The following is a 15,756-nucleotide window of genomic DNA, read 5'->3' as shown; positions in this document are numbered from 1 at the left end:
TCCCCTCAAGCATCACCAGTAAAGAAAGCTGCTGAAAGGAGGGCAACATACGGCGACCAGAGTCGCGCCATTGTCCCCTTGTCCCTCTCTTTTAATAGGCCTCTTCATTCCCAATCAATCCTGCTAAATGCAAGTTTAATAGCTTTTCAATAGCAGCCCCCCCTCTCCAAAGAGGGTGGCAGGGATTTTCTCTTACGCTCTCACCATTTTTTTTTGTTTCTTTCTCGCTCTATTCACTCTTGAATTTGAATGGGAGGGCTTGGGGGCTCTTCTGAGGTTGTTGGCAGTGTTTATTCTGCACCCAATTAACCACTTCATATCAGGGCGGGCTTGTGGACTGAACCCTGTCCCGCACCCTCCACCCTTTTTCGCCACCCAGCAGCATGATTAAAGCCAACTTTGCACCAAGCGGTTTTCTTCAGTTATGTTTTTGCATTTTAATGTAGAAAAGTTGCAAAGGGGCACAGGACCATGATACTTGGGCTGTGTCTCAAATAGAATACAGCACTACTGTCAGTACACTACTAATATTTACGCTATAGAGATGTAACGATAAACTGCAGTAAAACTCTCGACAGTTAATGTTACCTTTGTAAAATAAAATTATCGTAAAACCCTGAAACACTTTGATGAAGTTACTGACTGGTGACCCTGCTCATTTACTCGTGCTAGCTTGCAAGCTATCTTAAGATTGACTATACGGGGACGGCGTGGCAAAGTTGGTAGAGTGGCCGTGCCAGTAATCGGAAGGTTGCTGGTTACCGGGGTTCAATCCCCACCTTCTACCATCCTAGTCACGTCCGTTGTGTCCTTGGGCAAGACACTTCAACCTTGCTCCTGATGGCTGCTGGTTAGCGCCTTGCATGGCAGCTCCCGCCATCAGTGTGTGAATGTGTGTGTGAATGGGTGAATGTGGAAATATTGTCAAAGCGCTTTGAGTACCTTGAAGGTAGAAAAGCGCTATACAAGTATAACCCATTTATCATTATTTATTTATACACCAGGGGTGTCCAAAGTGCGGCCCGGGGGCCATTTGCGGCCCGCAGCTAATTGTTTACCGGCCCGCCACACATTCTGGAAATGCTATTGCAAAAAATAAAAAAGAACATTAAAAAAAGTGGAATGAGGTGAAATTTAACAAGAAAAAGTTGCAATGTTGACACAAAGCTGCCATGCAGGATGTTTTTTTTTTTTTGTCTTTCTTTCTTTTTCTTTTTTTGCCACTGCTCAAAAAAAAAAAACTATGACAAAAAATCCATGTTATATATAATTATTTTCAAAGCTCCAATTAGTTCAAATATTTAACTTTAAAATGTTTTATGTGGTAAATATTGCATATATTGTGTAGTTGCCATATAAAAACAAAGTTTTCTTTGACAAAAGAGCACAAAACAAACAAAATAATAGTTATAACGTAAAATCGACAGATATAACTGAAGTTCATCTCGTAACTTAAGTGTTGAAAGTAAAAGAAGAAGAAAAACTAATAAAAATGTATCACTTTGAGTGGAGCACCTTTTGGATCCCAATTATATTTAGTGGTATTTTATTTATCTTTTCACTGATTACTCAAAAATATTAAAGAATTAAAATCAATGGTGTTATGCATTATTGACCATTTAGGGCTCTAATTACTAAATACTGCATATTTCAGTTTTACTATAAAAAACAAAGTGGTTTTTGACAGAAAAGCCATAAAACCTTTTTTTTTAAAGTTGATAGAGATTTACTGTAAGCGTTAAATAAAAAATAATAATACAAATTTTACTTATTTTTAACATTTTAATGACTGAGACCCTTAATGGTCCCCGGGACCCCTTAAGGTAAAATCAATTTTAAAAATCCATATATTTTGTTATGGTTTGAAAATGAAAAATATCAAAATGGCCCCCACATGCTTTAATTTTTCCGTTTGGGGCCCTCAGTGGAAAAAGTTTGGACACCCCTGCTATACACGCTTACTCTAGGATCTAGAAGGGATCCACTCAGAAGTGTCATAATGTAGTGTGTGTATGTGTGTGTGTGTGTGTGTGTGTGTGTGTGTGTGTGTGTGTGTGTGTGTGTATATATATATATATATACACACACACACACACTACATTATGACACTTCTGAGCGGATCCCTTCTGGTGTACACAACGTTGACATTGTTTGTGTAGTTATTCACAGTTGCAAAGCATTCACTGGCATTGTTTGATGCTGCTTCCAAAAGTTGAATATTTACGAGATGATTTGGTTCCCCTGTTAAAAATGGAGGCTAAATGGAGGCCTGGAGATTGAGACCTTTATTAGTAGATTGCACAGTACAGTACATATTCCGTACAATTGACAACTAAATGATAACACCCAAATAAGTTGTTCAACTTGTTTAAGTCGAGGTCCACGTTAATTAATTCATGGTAAAACCGGTGTAGATCACGACTGATAATAAATATGGAAATGGTACACTTCCTATTGCCATAGTACGGTTCAGATAGGTAAGGACTATTCAGGACCCTTAACAGTATGTATCGTACTGCCTGATAGAAAACAAAGCTTTAGGTGCCAACCAATCCATACTGTTTTCCATCCATAGAGCCATAGTGGGTGTTAACAGCCTGTTCAGCCTAAAAAGAAAATTTGTGTAGTCGAGCACACGAGTGATGTGTGTCTGTGCATCACACTTACAAAAGTGTTGAAATAGCCCATCGAGCTGTGGCTCCACAAAGGTACGCTGCATGTGTGCGAATAAAAAGGGGCCAATTTGAGGATGCCAGTGAGAAGTGAGAAGTCTCTGAGCTCCGGCTTTCAAGCGCAGAGCGAGGAATAGCATTTTCCTACCAAAAAAAAGCTACTTGCCTGTTTAACGTTTTGCATTCATGGGGTAATGACAACTTTCATAATCTTCTCCCGGCAGAAGAAGATTGGGATTTTTCTTTTTTTGTTCTCGTGAAAGAGAGCGAGCGGGTAAAAATTGATTGCAATGAAGTATCTTGCCCAGTGTATTTAAGTGTTTAGAATGGCTAATAATTCACTTCGTTGGCTGATTGTTTAAAGGGATTACATGTTTGTGTGTACCACACCCACACACCATTTCATACGCTCACATTCTGCAATCAACACTTCGTTAAAACACAGCGAAGAAGACGCACCAAAGCTTTTTTACACCATACGGGTGATTCACGGCTCTCCAGATCCCTTATTGAAAAGGCTCGACGGAACATCTCGACTGGCTAATGACTCATGCCAGATTCCTTTAATTCCTCGTTGCCGAATTAGACAACTCTTTGACGGTGTATTAGCAGCTTAATTACATGAATATGTTCCTGTTGGGGAGCGAGGGAGGAACCGGGGCACACAAAGGGAACACGACGGCAGACACACAAACACCCACTTCTCACCAGATTTAAACACCCGGAGGTTCTCCATTGGCTGCTATTTTAACAAAATAATAAGAAAGCTTAAGTCCTGGGTTACATTCACACGCCAAATAAGGGTTTAAACAGTTATATTTGCTAACCATTACTTTTATTAGCAGCCACTTAAAACATCACTAAGATATCCACTATATTGTCAAAAGTATTTGGCCACCCATCCGAATGATCAGAATCAGGTGTCCTAATCACTTGGCCCGGCCACAGGTGTATAAAATCAAGCACTTAGGCATGGAGACTGTTTCTACAAACATTTGTGAAAGAATGGGCCGCTCTCAGGAGCTCAGTGATTTCCAGCGTGGAACTGTCATTGGATGCCCACCTGTGCAACAAATCCAGTCCTGAAATTTCCTCGCTCCTAAATATTCCAAAGTCAACTGTTGGCTTTGTTATAAGAAAGGGGAAGAGTTTGGGAACAACAGCAACTCAGCCACCAAGTGGTAGACCACGTAAACTGACAGAGAGGGGTCAGCGGATGCTGAAGCGCATAGTGCAAAGAGGTCGCCGACTTTCTGCATTGTGCTGAGTTTGACATTTGATGGAGGAGTAATTATGGTGTGGGGTTGTTTTTCAGGAGTTGGGCTTGGCCCCTTAGTTCCAGTGAAAGGAACTTTGAATGCTTCAGGATACCAAAACATTTTGGAAAAATGCCATGCTCCCAACCTTGTGGGAACAGTTTGGAGCGGGCCCCTTCTTCTTCCAACATGACTGTGCACCAGTGCACAAAGCAAGATCCATAAAGGCATAAATGACAGAGTCTGATGTGGATGAACTTGACTGGCCTGCACAGAGTCCTGACATGAACCCGATAGAACACCTATGGTATGAATTAGAACGGAGACTGAGAGCCAGGCCTTCTCGATAAATATTCCTATAAACACACTCAGCCACCTTGTGGACAGCCTTCCCACAAGAGTTGAAGCTGTAATAGCTGCAAAAGTTGGACCGACATCATATTGAACCCTATGGGTTAGGAATGGGATGGCACTTCAAGTTCATATATGAGTCAAGGCAGGTGGCCTAATACTTTTGGCAATATAGTGTTTATCAAAGTATATTATTTGGCATTACAAAACCTCCTCCTTTGGCTGCTGATGTATGCGTTATGTATTGAGACATTTTCTGTTTTCGAACATGTTCGCACAGTCTAGTTGCTTCTTGACGCTTATTCATATACTTGCTAATTTCTTGTTCATAGCTGGTTACTCTCGCTGTAACGCAAGTATGTACATACTTTTAAGCATTTATTCTTATGTTTCACTACTTTACAGTTAAGCTAGCTTTAGTGGTTAGGTTAGCATAAGTTTGTGTCTCCTCCTGCTTGCTCTACTTGGCTATTCCTCGTCCTTTAGTTATAATGATACTTTACGTTTATTTGCCGCCATGAAGGCAAAGATTAGTAACTTAAAAGAGCGTCTTCACACTGTGGAAGGACATATACTTGGGGGCGGAATGGCGTAGTGGGTAGAGCGCCCGTGTCAGAAACCTGAGGGTTGCAGGTTCGCTCCCCGCCTCTTACCATGCCGTTGTGTTCTTGGGCAGGACACTTCACCCTTGCCCCCGGTGCCGCTCACACCGGTGAATGAATGTTGAATGAATGATAGGTGGTGGTCGGAGGGGCCGTAGGCGCAAATTGGCAGCCACGCTTCCGTCAGTCTACCCCAGGGCAGCTGTGGCTACGAAAGTAGCTTACCACCACCAGGTGTGAATGAATGATGGGTTTTTAACATGTAAAGCGACTTTGGGTACTTAGAAAAGCGCTATATAAATCCCAGTTATTATTATTATTATTATTATATACTAAAGCTGCGCTAACTAGTTAGTAGCCACGTCTGTCAGGACGCTACATTACATTGTAGACTCGTGCAACTTGGTGCTGTCAATTTTGGTTGTGTCATCAGCATGCTTTATTGTGATATAATTAAGATATATCCATTGTAGTCCAAATGTATACTGTTTTATTCCCTAATCCTACTGTCAGCCCTCTAGTTTTCCTTGGGAGACTGTTAAATGTTGACCCTCTTTCCCCTTGCCCTCGTGTTTAAAGTTTCCCGCATCCTATCTCGCATTTAAAAACAGTCTATAAAATACTCATTCCTGCGATCCGAGTGAGGATGAGCTGTGGAGAAAATGGAATGATGGAAACTATTAATCTCCAGTAAGCCTATTGCAATTGACAATATTGATGGTATCCACTCTTTAGCTACAGCAGTGGTGGCCAAACTTTTTCCACTGAGGGCCTCAGACTGGCAGATCAAATGATGCAGGGCCATTTTGGTAGTTTTCACCTTCAAAACCAGTACAATATATATATTTAAAAAATGCCAAAGCCGAACTGAAATGCAAACAGTTAGCACGCTGGCCAGATAGCGTCAAGTAAAAAAAAATATGATCAAAATGAGCTAAAAAACAACAGCAGCATGCTAACAGTACTATGCTAACAATAGCATGTTGACAGTTAGCATTGATGAAATACTAAAATATTACACTGAAGTGTTTAAATGCCAAATTAGCTAAAAAAATATCTGTCATGCTAATGTGTTTGTGGTAACTAAAACATGCGTCAAATACCATAATATATTACTTTTTAAATGCTAGCCTGCTAACGTTAGCTGGCATTAATTACTAAAATATGACTGAGGTATATACCTAAAAAAAATTGCTAGCATGATAACATTAGCTTGCTAACAGACATAACTTGTCTAATAACAAAATATTTTGACGCTGAGGAGTGTAACTTCAAAATTAGGAAAAAAAAGCTAGCATGCTAATATTGGAATGCTAACGATTTTGCCGCGGGCCTTAAAAAAAATTAGCTACGGGTTGGAAATGGTCACCCCAGCCGCACTTTGGGCTTTGAACACCCCAGAGCTACTACAACCTGCATGGGTGAAGGTGCAGCACCCTGCAGTTTTGTAAGTCAGACAACAGCATTTCTTCTTCACTATTCTTCAGTTCTGCACCATATTTGTTACAATTGTCTGTGTCTTGTGTCCGTTCACATTAGTGCTCAAGTGAACTTAAACCGCCACAAAGACCCCATGGCCCACTTGTTTGGCGCACACGTTGACACTTTACCAGACGAACCTTGCTAGCAGAGCAAACGCACCAGAGTTTGTTTTAACCAAGCCTAACATTAGAGGATCTTGAACGCACCCTTAAAAGGCTGCTCTACCTAGAACGTCCACATGAGCTATATTCCCACTTTGTGGATTAGTTGTAATGTGTTGGATTAATGTTACCTCTCAAGCTTTTCACATTTAGATTCCTCATTGCTGAAACGTACCTTCTTGTGTGTGTGTGTGTGTGTGTGTGTGTGTGTGTGTGTGTGTGTGTGTGTGTGTGTGTGTGTGTGTGTGTGTGTGTGTGTGTGTGTGTGTGTGTGTGTGTGTGTGTGTGTGTGTGTGTTAGGACATAAATCATGGTCCCAATAAGGAAAACCATTGCATCGAATAGAGAATGTCTCATTTCCAACCCTGGTGGTGAAATCTATCAAAATTAGGGTGATCCCAAAAAGGAGGGATTTTTCAAATTGACTGTGTGTGTCTTAAAAGTGCTCCCCCTCTGGTCAAGATATGAAATAACAAGTGTGTGTAAAAATTTGAAGCGCTCCCCCTCTGGCCAACATATGTAATAACAGTTAGAAATTAAAATGTGCCCCCTTTTGCCAAAATTAATAGAACAAATAAAATAAATATGTATATAGAGACATACTGTAATAATGAAGTAAATAATGAAGATTAAAAAACAATTACAAATGTGTCGACTTCTTTCTTATAACATTGTGAACAATTTCTCATATTCTTTCTGTTTCTGTAATATTGCAATATTTTCTCGTAAAATTATTACTTTTGCATGTAAAAGTATTACTTTTTAATGCAAAATGGTGACATACATTTTTTGGTTGTTCTTGGAAAATAGTGACATTTTTTGAGTAAAATTATGACTTTTGTCACAATTTTGCCAAGTAAAATTCCGATTATTATTATAATGTTGACAAAGTTTTAAAGTTTTCTTATAAAATTGTGACTTGTCGAGTAAAATTACGACTCTTTTCATAAAATTGTCAACATTTTAAGCTTTTCTTGTAAAATTGCGACTGTTATTGAGTAAAATTCCAACTTTTATCATAATATTGCACAAATGTTCCGTTTTTCTTGTAAAATTTTGACTTCCGTCAAGTAAAATGACGACTTATTATAATACTGCCGCAATTCTACGTTTTTCTTGTGAATTTGTGACCTTTTTCTTTTGAAATTCCAACTCATTTTTCACAACCAGCTTTTTTATATCTGCATAGTATGTATATGTTATTCATGTCGTAAATACAAATCTTTATATATCTAGAAAGGGTGGTCCTGAATAGGGGGGCATTTTTGGGAGGTCTCAAGAAGGTAACAAATACAAGAATGTGCGTGTGTGTTTCCATTTTCTGGTAACAGGGTCAAAAAACATTTGGCCTCAAACATTTTAATCCGGATTTCTCCAAATGGAATATCATTTCACGCCACATGGGGCTAAGTTTATATGTGTGTTTCATGCTGACACCGCGTGATGCTTTGTGAAGGTGTACACACATACTGTGTGTGTGTGTGTGTGTGTGTGTGTGTGTGGTAGTAAGGCTGTGTTAATAGGGAAAGAAAAGTGTGAGGCACTGGAGGGCACATTTAGCAGTATACTTTGATGCTGCGACTTTGCTGTTTGTGTCACATGGTCGGAGTGAAATGCAAAACAGCCTTTCAGGATTGGCCGCAACCTGTTTAAAGAGCTTTGGAGCTTCCCGTCTTCATGTGAAGCGATAGGGGTACATTCACATGGGCGCGGATCAGGAGAAGATGGACAGATGTCAGCGGTGATCTGTTCACCACTGGACATCTGCCTCTGTAGAATTAGATTGAATCTGCCACTGTGTGTGTGTGTGTGTGTGTGTGTGTGTGTGTGTGTGTGTGTGTGTGTGTGTGTGTGTGTGTGTGTGTGTGTGTGTGTGTGTGTGTGTGTGTGTGTGTGTGTGTGTGTGTGTGTGTGTGTGTGTGTGTGTGTGTGTGTGTGTGTGTGTGTGTGTGTGTGTGTGTGTGTGTGTGTGTGTTATAGCGATGAAGCTAAAGACTGGGAGTGATAATGGCACTGTGGATGACCTTTAGCTATAATGGGAATCTAACAGAGAGCACAGTGCATTTACTACCTTCCCTTCAGCACTTCTAATCTGTCACACCATTTTTATACATACATGTCCTCTTGAGAACCTTTTGTGTTCGCTTTCTTCTGTCAGAGTTACACATTTTGGTGGGAGAAAATTGCTGTTATGCAAAACAGAAATGTCCTCTGCAAACTAAAAAATAGGCGTGTGACGATTGTTCTGCAACAGATTAGTGTCGGCCAGTTTTATCGAAAAAGTATGTGATTGTCATTGCCCTCTACTTAATATTGTGTTTATTTTTAGTCCCCTGGCTGACAAGCTATCAGCTGATTGTGTGTCTTCATACCATTGTCTGGCGAATTTCCAAGTCCTCTTGGCGACTTTGTTTGTAAACAGCTACTAGCGACAAACCAAAAACTTTTTCCGGTGTTATTGTAGCCGTTTCTTGGAAACTCTAAGGGGAAAGTACGCGGCAGTTGCTTTCCTCAATGAGCTGTGACCGATCCTTCCCCATTCCAAAGCACTCACAGGCGGTCAGTCTAACTCAGGCCCGCAAACGGGTTTTATGCGGCCCGCGAGATGAGTTTGCCAAGTATCAAATTGAGCTGAAATGTTTTTAATGAAAGAAACTGCCGATATAAATGTGTCTACTGGGTGTCGAAATAACAACTCTGTTGGGCAAGCAAACGCTTGATACCAGGAAGAGGTATAGCGCATACCGCTGTGGTAACGCGGGGCTGTGGCTCCTCCCCTCGAACAAATGAAACGCAAAACCTGCAGTTTTAGGTCTTTTGCTTCGAACACATTGTTCTTTGGCATCCTCATTGCCCCTAAATGTCTCTGTCAAAAATTAGAAAAGTGAGTCTAACGCAACCATCTTCAACAGTTTCTACCTCCGTGTGTGTAGTTTGTTGAGTTAGCACAGGATTAATACCTGGACATGACAAATGAGGTATTTGACATCTAGAAATTACCAGTATGTTACAGCCGAAAGTAAGCATGTATTAACAGGAAATGAACAAGTAGAGGAATAGGACTTCCAGAGAGAATAATATAACAACTGTTGGTGTCAGAACACGACACGTAAAAGGAGGGCTGATTGATCCATTAATTGGTGGTGACAACACCAAGGCTTTATATTAGTATATGATCGATACTAAAATGATTAGATTGATATTTGTATTTCCTGAAACATTTTTTTGTTGGTTTGTTCTTCAATGAACAATTCCTTGGACACAGGAAGACTTTGAGGGCAAAAAGGGTTTAAATGAGTAATAGTATTTTTTGATTTTGTTTAGTTGATAGGGTTGTGAATTGTTCGGCACCACATGATTCGATTCGATTCTTGGGGGCAACGATTCAATTCAGAATTGATTCTCGATTCAAAATAATTCTCAATTCAAAATCAATACTTTTTTACAACATTAGGTTCCAGTTTTATGATAAACTACATTCTCCCTACAATAGATAAACAGCTGTGATAAATTTCTACAACTCTTAAAAGAAAACTTAAAAAAAAAAAAAAAAAAAAAAAATCCACTCCAAAATTGTATAAAGTCCTACATCAACAATATGATTTGCCTGAGTGGCTGGACAGGACAGATGGAAACCCTCCTCCCCTTTTCTTTTTTTTTTTAAAATCCATTTTTGAATCGATTAGGAATCGTTACAAATAAGAATCGCGATTCATTAAAAAAAAAATCTTTTTTGGCACCCCTATTAGTTATTGTGTACAATTGACTTTGTTTTGCTCAGACAATTGTATGTGATAAAAGAGAATAAGGAATGTTTTTTAATATTGTGCTGATATTGTTTAACTGTCAATAGCACTGACCATAAGTAAATTGAACAGTTAATACATATTATTTATATTGGTATTGGCAGATCTCACTCATGAATGATTGGTATTGGAATCCCTACTAAAAAAAACTTTAGGGTTTAATTACTTTACACAGAAAAGTCAGTTTCTTCCAATCAGTAAATTATACTCTAAAAGCTGCATTTAGTCCTGAAAAGAATTAAAAACCATGTCCTATCTTAAATAGTTCTAAGAACTTAGCTTGCCTGGACGTTTGTTTCATGTAGAAATAATTTAAAGTGTCGCCCCTCCCCCTCCCAAAGAAAAAAAACTTGCTCTAACTACTTTTTATTTAAATGGTTGAGGCAAAGTCCTGCATCCTGCTTCTGTGAGGTTTCCATAATAGACTCCAGAGAGCAGAAAATGAGGAGAAAACACACGCATGCACACGAAACAAGGCAATTGGCAAAAAAAAGAGTGTCAAGCTTGGAATAAACAACCCTTCTCCCCAAATGCCATCCATTGTGCCTTGTCTAGATAAGGCTTCTAAATCGGGCTGGAAAAGCAAGCTCCATTTCTCTCTGTATAGAATTATTATCCCTTTGTTTGGAGTCAGGCTCTTTTGTCTTCCTAGTCTTGTGTGTGTGTGTGTGTGTGTGTGTGTGTGTGCGCGTGTGTGCATGCGTAAAAGTGCACAAACAAAAAGTAGTGCTGAGGTAGTGGAATCAAACCAAATGCCCCCATAGGGACCGTGCACCCATCTCATGTTTGGTGTGCTGCTAAGCTCATTAGCATGACTTGTACAGAACTTGAGGGCTTGAAAGCCCCCAACAAGAGATACCACCCACCAACTGGCCGGGCTGCAGTGCCCAGCATGCAAACACATTCTACCTGTCTCGGCCCTCTATCTGTTAAATAAAAAAAAATCACTCCCTTATGTATTCTGGCTGCACTTCCACTCACCCTCTCTCACCACCTTTTCCTCCTTGTCTGCATTTTTCTGCCCAAATTGCAATCTAACTGCTTTTTAAGAGCTGTTTTGCCCGGGTTTAATCCCCTCAGCATCCTCTCCGGGCCTTTATTCCATTGTGAAACTCCTGGCTCAAAACGAGACCTCTTTTAAGCCAGTGGACCCGCTCATCTAAACCACAAACCTCTCTTGGCTGCTCCACTGAATCCTTAACTGCGTGCCTTCTCACCCCCTCTCATTTGTCTCTTTATCACACGCACATCTCCACTCATGATCCATGAAATCAACACCACGCACATCCCTCAGAGATAAGGTGCTATTAATCACAGACTTTATTGTGACAAGGCTCTGTTTTTCCAGCCTTTGCATCAGCTGTCACCCACTTCCCCCCCCCCCCCCCATTCCCTGCATCCTATATCCCCTTTCTCCTGCTCTGCATCCCTGGTGCTAGACTCGCAGGGGTTTGTGTCGGCCTGTCAGCATGCAAGCAGGGACAACAGATACAAAACATGCAACTATTTTTCATTTACTACGGTTTGTTTGTCTGTCTGGAAGTTAGTTGGTTAGTTAGCAACATATCAATCAATCAATCAAAGTGTATTTATGGAGCCCTTAATCCCAAGTGTCTCAAAGGGCTGCACAAGCCACAACGACATCCTCGGCTCAGATCCCACATCAGGGCAAGAAAAAAACTCAACCCAAAGGGATACAATGAGAAACCTTTGACCGGTGCAATGGACGTCGAGTGGATCTAGCTCACAAAGTTATGGCCATACTTTGATGAAACTTTCAGGAAATGTCAGGGAAAAAGTGATTCCATTTTAGTAGTAACCCAAATCATTTCTACTATGTTATACTATGCTTATGTTACAAGGCTGTGTATGCTAATCCCGGCCTCCACCCATGAGTGTGGATGACAGACAAGAGAGTTCACTTGGTTTATTTTATTCCAGTATGTAAACAGGCTTATGGGTGTAGTTTGATGAAACTTTCAGGAAATGTCAGAAATGGGATATGGAACCAGGGATTAGATTTTGGGAGTGATCCAAATCACTGTCTGTATTTAGATTTTATTTTGCAGGGATTCTTTACTATTGTGAGGTCGGGACTGTCAGAGGTCTGCGCTCTTCGTGGGAAATGCTAGTTTTGCGTTATATGTTTCTGATTTCAATACTTAAAATAAGCACACTGATCTCATAAAAAAATGTTTTTAACGTTTTGACGTTCATTTAATTTATTTGATCTTGCTTAAATGTATTTATTTTGCAAGAAATTGCAGGCATGATCAAATAATTCATAACCCAATAAATAACAATAACCCTATTGTTATTCGGACAGCTCCCTCTTTAATGACTTTTAAATCACGTCTTAAAACATATTTCTACTCTTTGGCTTTTAAACAAGCTTGAGAGATGTGAGATTTTCCATCCATTCATCCATCTTCTTCCACTTATCCGAGGTCGGGTCGCGGGGGCAGCAGCCTAAGCAGGGAAGCCCAGACTTCCCTCTCCCCAGCCACTTCGTCCAGCTCTTCCCGAGGGATCCCGAGGCGTTCCCATTCCAGCCGGCAGACATAGTCTTCCCAACGTGTCCTGGGTCTTCCCCGTGGCCTCTTACCTGCCGGACGTGCCCTAAACACCTCCCTATGGAGGCGTTTGGGTGGCATCCTGACCAGATGCCCGAACCACCTCATCTGGCTCATCTGGATGTGGAGGAGTAGCGGCTTTACTTTGAGCTCCTCCCGGATGGCAGCGCTTCTCACCCTATCTCTAAGGGAGAGCCCCGCCACCCGGCGGAGGAAACTCATTTCGGCCGCTTGTACCCGTGTTCTTGTCCTTTCGGTCATGACCCAAAGCTCATGACCATAGGTGAGGATGGGAACGTAGATCGACCGGTAAATTGAGAGCTTTGCCTTCCGGTTCAGCTCCTTCTTCACCACAACGGATCGATACAGTGTCCGCATTACTGAAGAATTGCGTGATTTTACTCTATTTTATTTTTTCTGATGTACAAACCCCGTTTCCATATGAGTTGGGAAATTGTGTTAGATGTAAATATAAACGGAATACAATGATTTGCAAATCCTTTTCAACCCATATTCAATTGAATGCATTACAAAGACAAGATATTTGATGTACAAACTCAAACTTTATTTTTTTTTGCAAATAATAATTAACTTAGAATTTCATTGCTGCAACACGTGGCAAAGTAAATGGGAAAGGGCATGTACACCACTGTATTACATGGCCTTTCCTTTTAACAACACTCAGTAAACGTTTGGGAACTGAGGAGACACATTTTTTGAGCTTCTCAGGTGGAATTATTTCCCATTGTTGCTTGATGTACAGCTTAAGTGGTTCAACAGTCCGGGGTCTCAGTTGACGGCATTTCTGGGTGTTGTTGATAAACGGTTTTTGCCCTGCATAGGAGAGTTTTAACTTGCACTTACAGATGTAGCGACCAACTGTAGTTACTGACAGTGGGTTTCTGAAGTGTTCCTGAGCCCATGTGGTGATATCCTTTACACACTGATGTCGCTTGTTGATGCAGTACAGCCTGAGGGATCGAAGGTCACGGGCTTAGCTGCTTACGTGCACTGATTTCTCCAGATTCTCTGAACCCTTTGATGATATTACGGACCGTAGATGGTGAAATCCCTAAATTCCTTGCAATAGCTGGTTGAGAAAGGTTTTTCTTAAACTGTTCAACAATTTGCTCACGCATTTGTTGACAAAGTGGTGACCCTCGCCCCATCCTTGTTTGTGAATGACTGAGCATTTCATGGAATCTACTTTTATACCCAATCATGGCACCCACCTGTTCCCAATTTGCCTGTTCACCTGTGGGATGTTCCAAATAAGTGTTTGATGAGCATTCCTCAAGTTTATCAGTATTTATTGCCACCTTTCCCAACTTTTTTGTCACGTGTTGCTGGCATCACATTCTAAAGTTAATGATTATTTGCAAAAAAAACAATGTTTATCAGTTTGAACATCAAATATGTTGTCTTTGTAGCATATTCAACTGAATATGGGTTGGAAATGATTTGCAAATCATTGTATTCCGTTTATATTTACATCTAACACAATTTCCCAACTCATATGGAAACGGTGTTTGTATTTACTCTTTTATAGTTAAATGTTGTATATTACTGACTCTTCTAGTATGTTTATCTTAACTTCTGTGCAGCACTTTGTGAAACTTCTATTGTGTTTTGAAATGTGCTATATATAAATAAAGTGGATTGGATTGGATTAGATCTGCATGGGAGTAATGCTGCCAACTACTGGCCTGGCATGCATACTGTTGCTTTTTGAAGATACTTTTGCATGTCAGTGTTGTACATGAAAGCAAAAGATACATCTTGTGCATTGTTGTCATGTAAAACCTATCCTCCCGCAGCAGTGATGCGAGTAGCAGTCGTTGCTCCCGCAGCACCTGCTATAATAGAGTGGTATGCATTCTGGTGAGGAGGTACGGGGGAAAAAAAAAAGAGTGCAGGGAGGCGGCCGGGGTGGGGGTTTGAGACCAAGACTGCTGATGTGACACAGTCAGTGCTGGAACAAATATGAATGGTTCGCCACACAGTCGCTGTGCTGCAGTGGCGACCGTAAATACACGCCTTCTACCGCTGACTGTCTTCTCACACTTGCTGCACTCACTGTCACAGTCGGCCGTCCTTAGGCGTGCTGGTGGGAAGGGTAGAGGCATCTGGCAGAGTATGATTCCAGCAGCGCTTTTGAACACCCCCTCCTCTAATGCCATGAGCTAGAGAGCTGCCGACTCCACGCAGACAGGATAGCAAGTGACTGGCTGGGCTGGCAGGAGGACAGGAAATAAAAAGGCATATGAAGAAGAGGAAGGGGTCTGTGTTGGTAGTATGAAATTGTCGGCACACATCAGCCAGCAGTGTTGACAAGATGTTGATTGAGCCAGTCTTGTCGTTTGGCTCCTGCTTACCCCCCTCCCTTCCGTGTTTTCTCAGCGAGACAGCTGCAGGCTGGATCTGTGTCATTTCTGAGGCCCTTTTTCGTCCCTCTTTTTTTTCTTCAGTGTCAGAGCTCTAATTTTTTTCTCAGGCTCCCATTTACTGTTTGGATGATCATTTAGGTTCTATCAAACTTTCTTGCCATTTGCTTAAGCTTTTGTTTGTTTCTCATTTAAAAACAATTTCCTCCACAGAAGCCAGCAGTGATGGGTAAATGACGCCTAAGTGAGCGTGTGGCACACTCACTAGCTGTACTGACACTGCACTGATACTATGTTGGGGTTTCATATTTTACATCCGCTATCTACTGGATTAAAAAGCAAGCCGCATTATTTTAGGTGTTAAGATCTGCTAAGCTTTTTCTTTGTACCTGTTTACTCTGTGTTAAGTGCTGCTACTCTCACTGTACTGTATACTGAGGCCATGTCTACACTAAGTCGTTTAACCCCT

At 40.9% G+C, this 15,756-nt stretch overlaps 1 protein-coding gene and 1 long non-coding RNA gene across 3 annotated transcripts in view; one reads left to right on the top strand and one right to left on the bottom strand.

The window, feature by feature from the left end:
- kirrel3l (kirre like nephrin family adhesion molecule 3, like) overlaps positions 1-15,756 on the bottom strand; it is a 96,089-nt gene that overhangs the window by 41,119 nt on the left and 39,214 nt on the right. The window lies entirely within an intron of this gene.
- The window catches only part of LOC133660071 (uncharacterized), a 59,603-nt gene that overhangs the window by 12,134 nt on the left and 31,713 nt on the right, over positions 1-15,756 (top strand). The window lies entirely within an intron of this gene.

This window comes from Entelurus aequoreus, linkage group LG11 (genome assembly GCF_033978785.1).
Source record: "Entelurus aequoreus isolate RoL-2023_Sb linkage group LG11, RoL_Eaeq_v1.1, whole genome shotgun sequence".
NCBI lineage: Eukaryota > Metazoa > Chordata > Actinopteri > Syngnathiformes > Syngnathidae > Entelurus > Entelurus aequoreus.
Note: the sequence above shows the minus strand (reverse complement) of the source record. Positions and strands in the feature narration are given on the sequence as shown.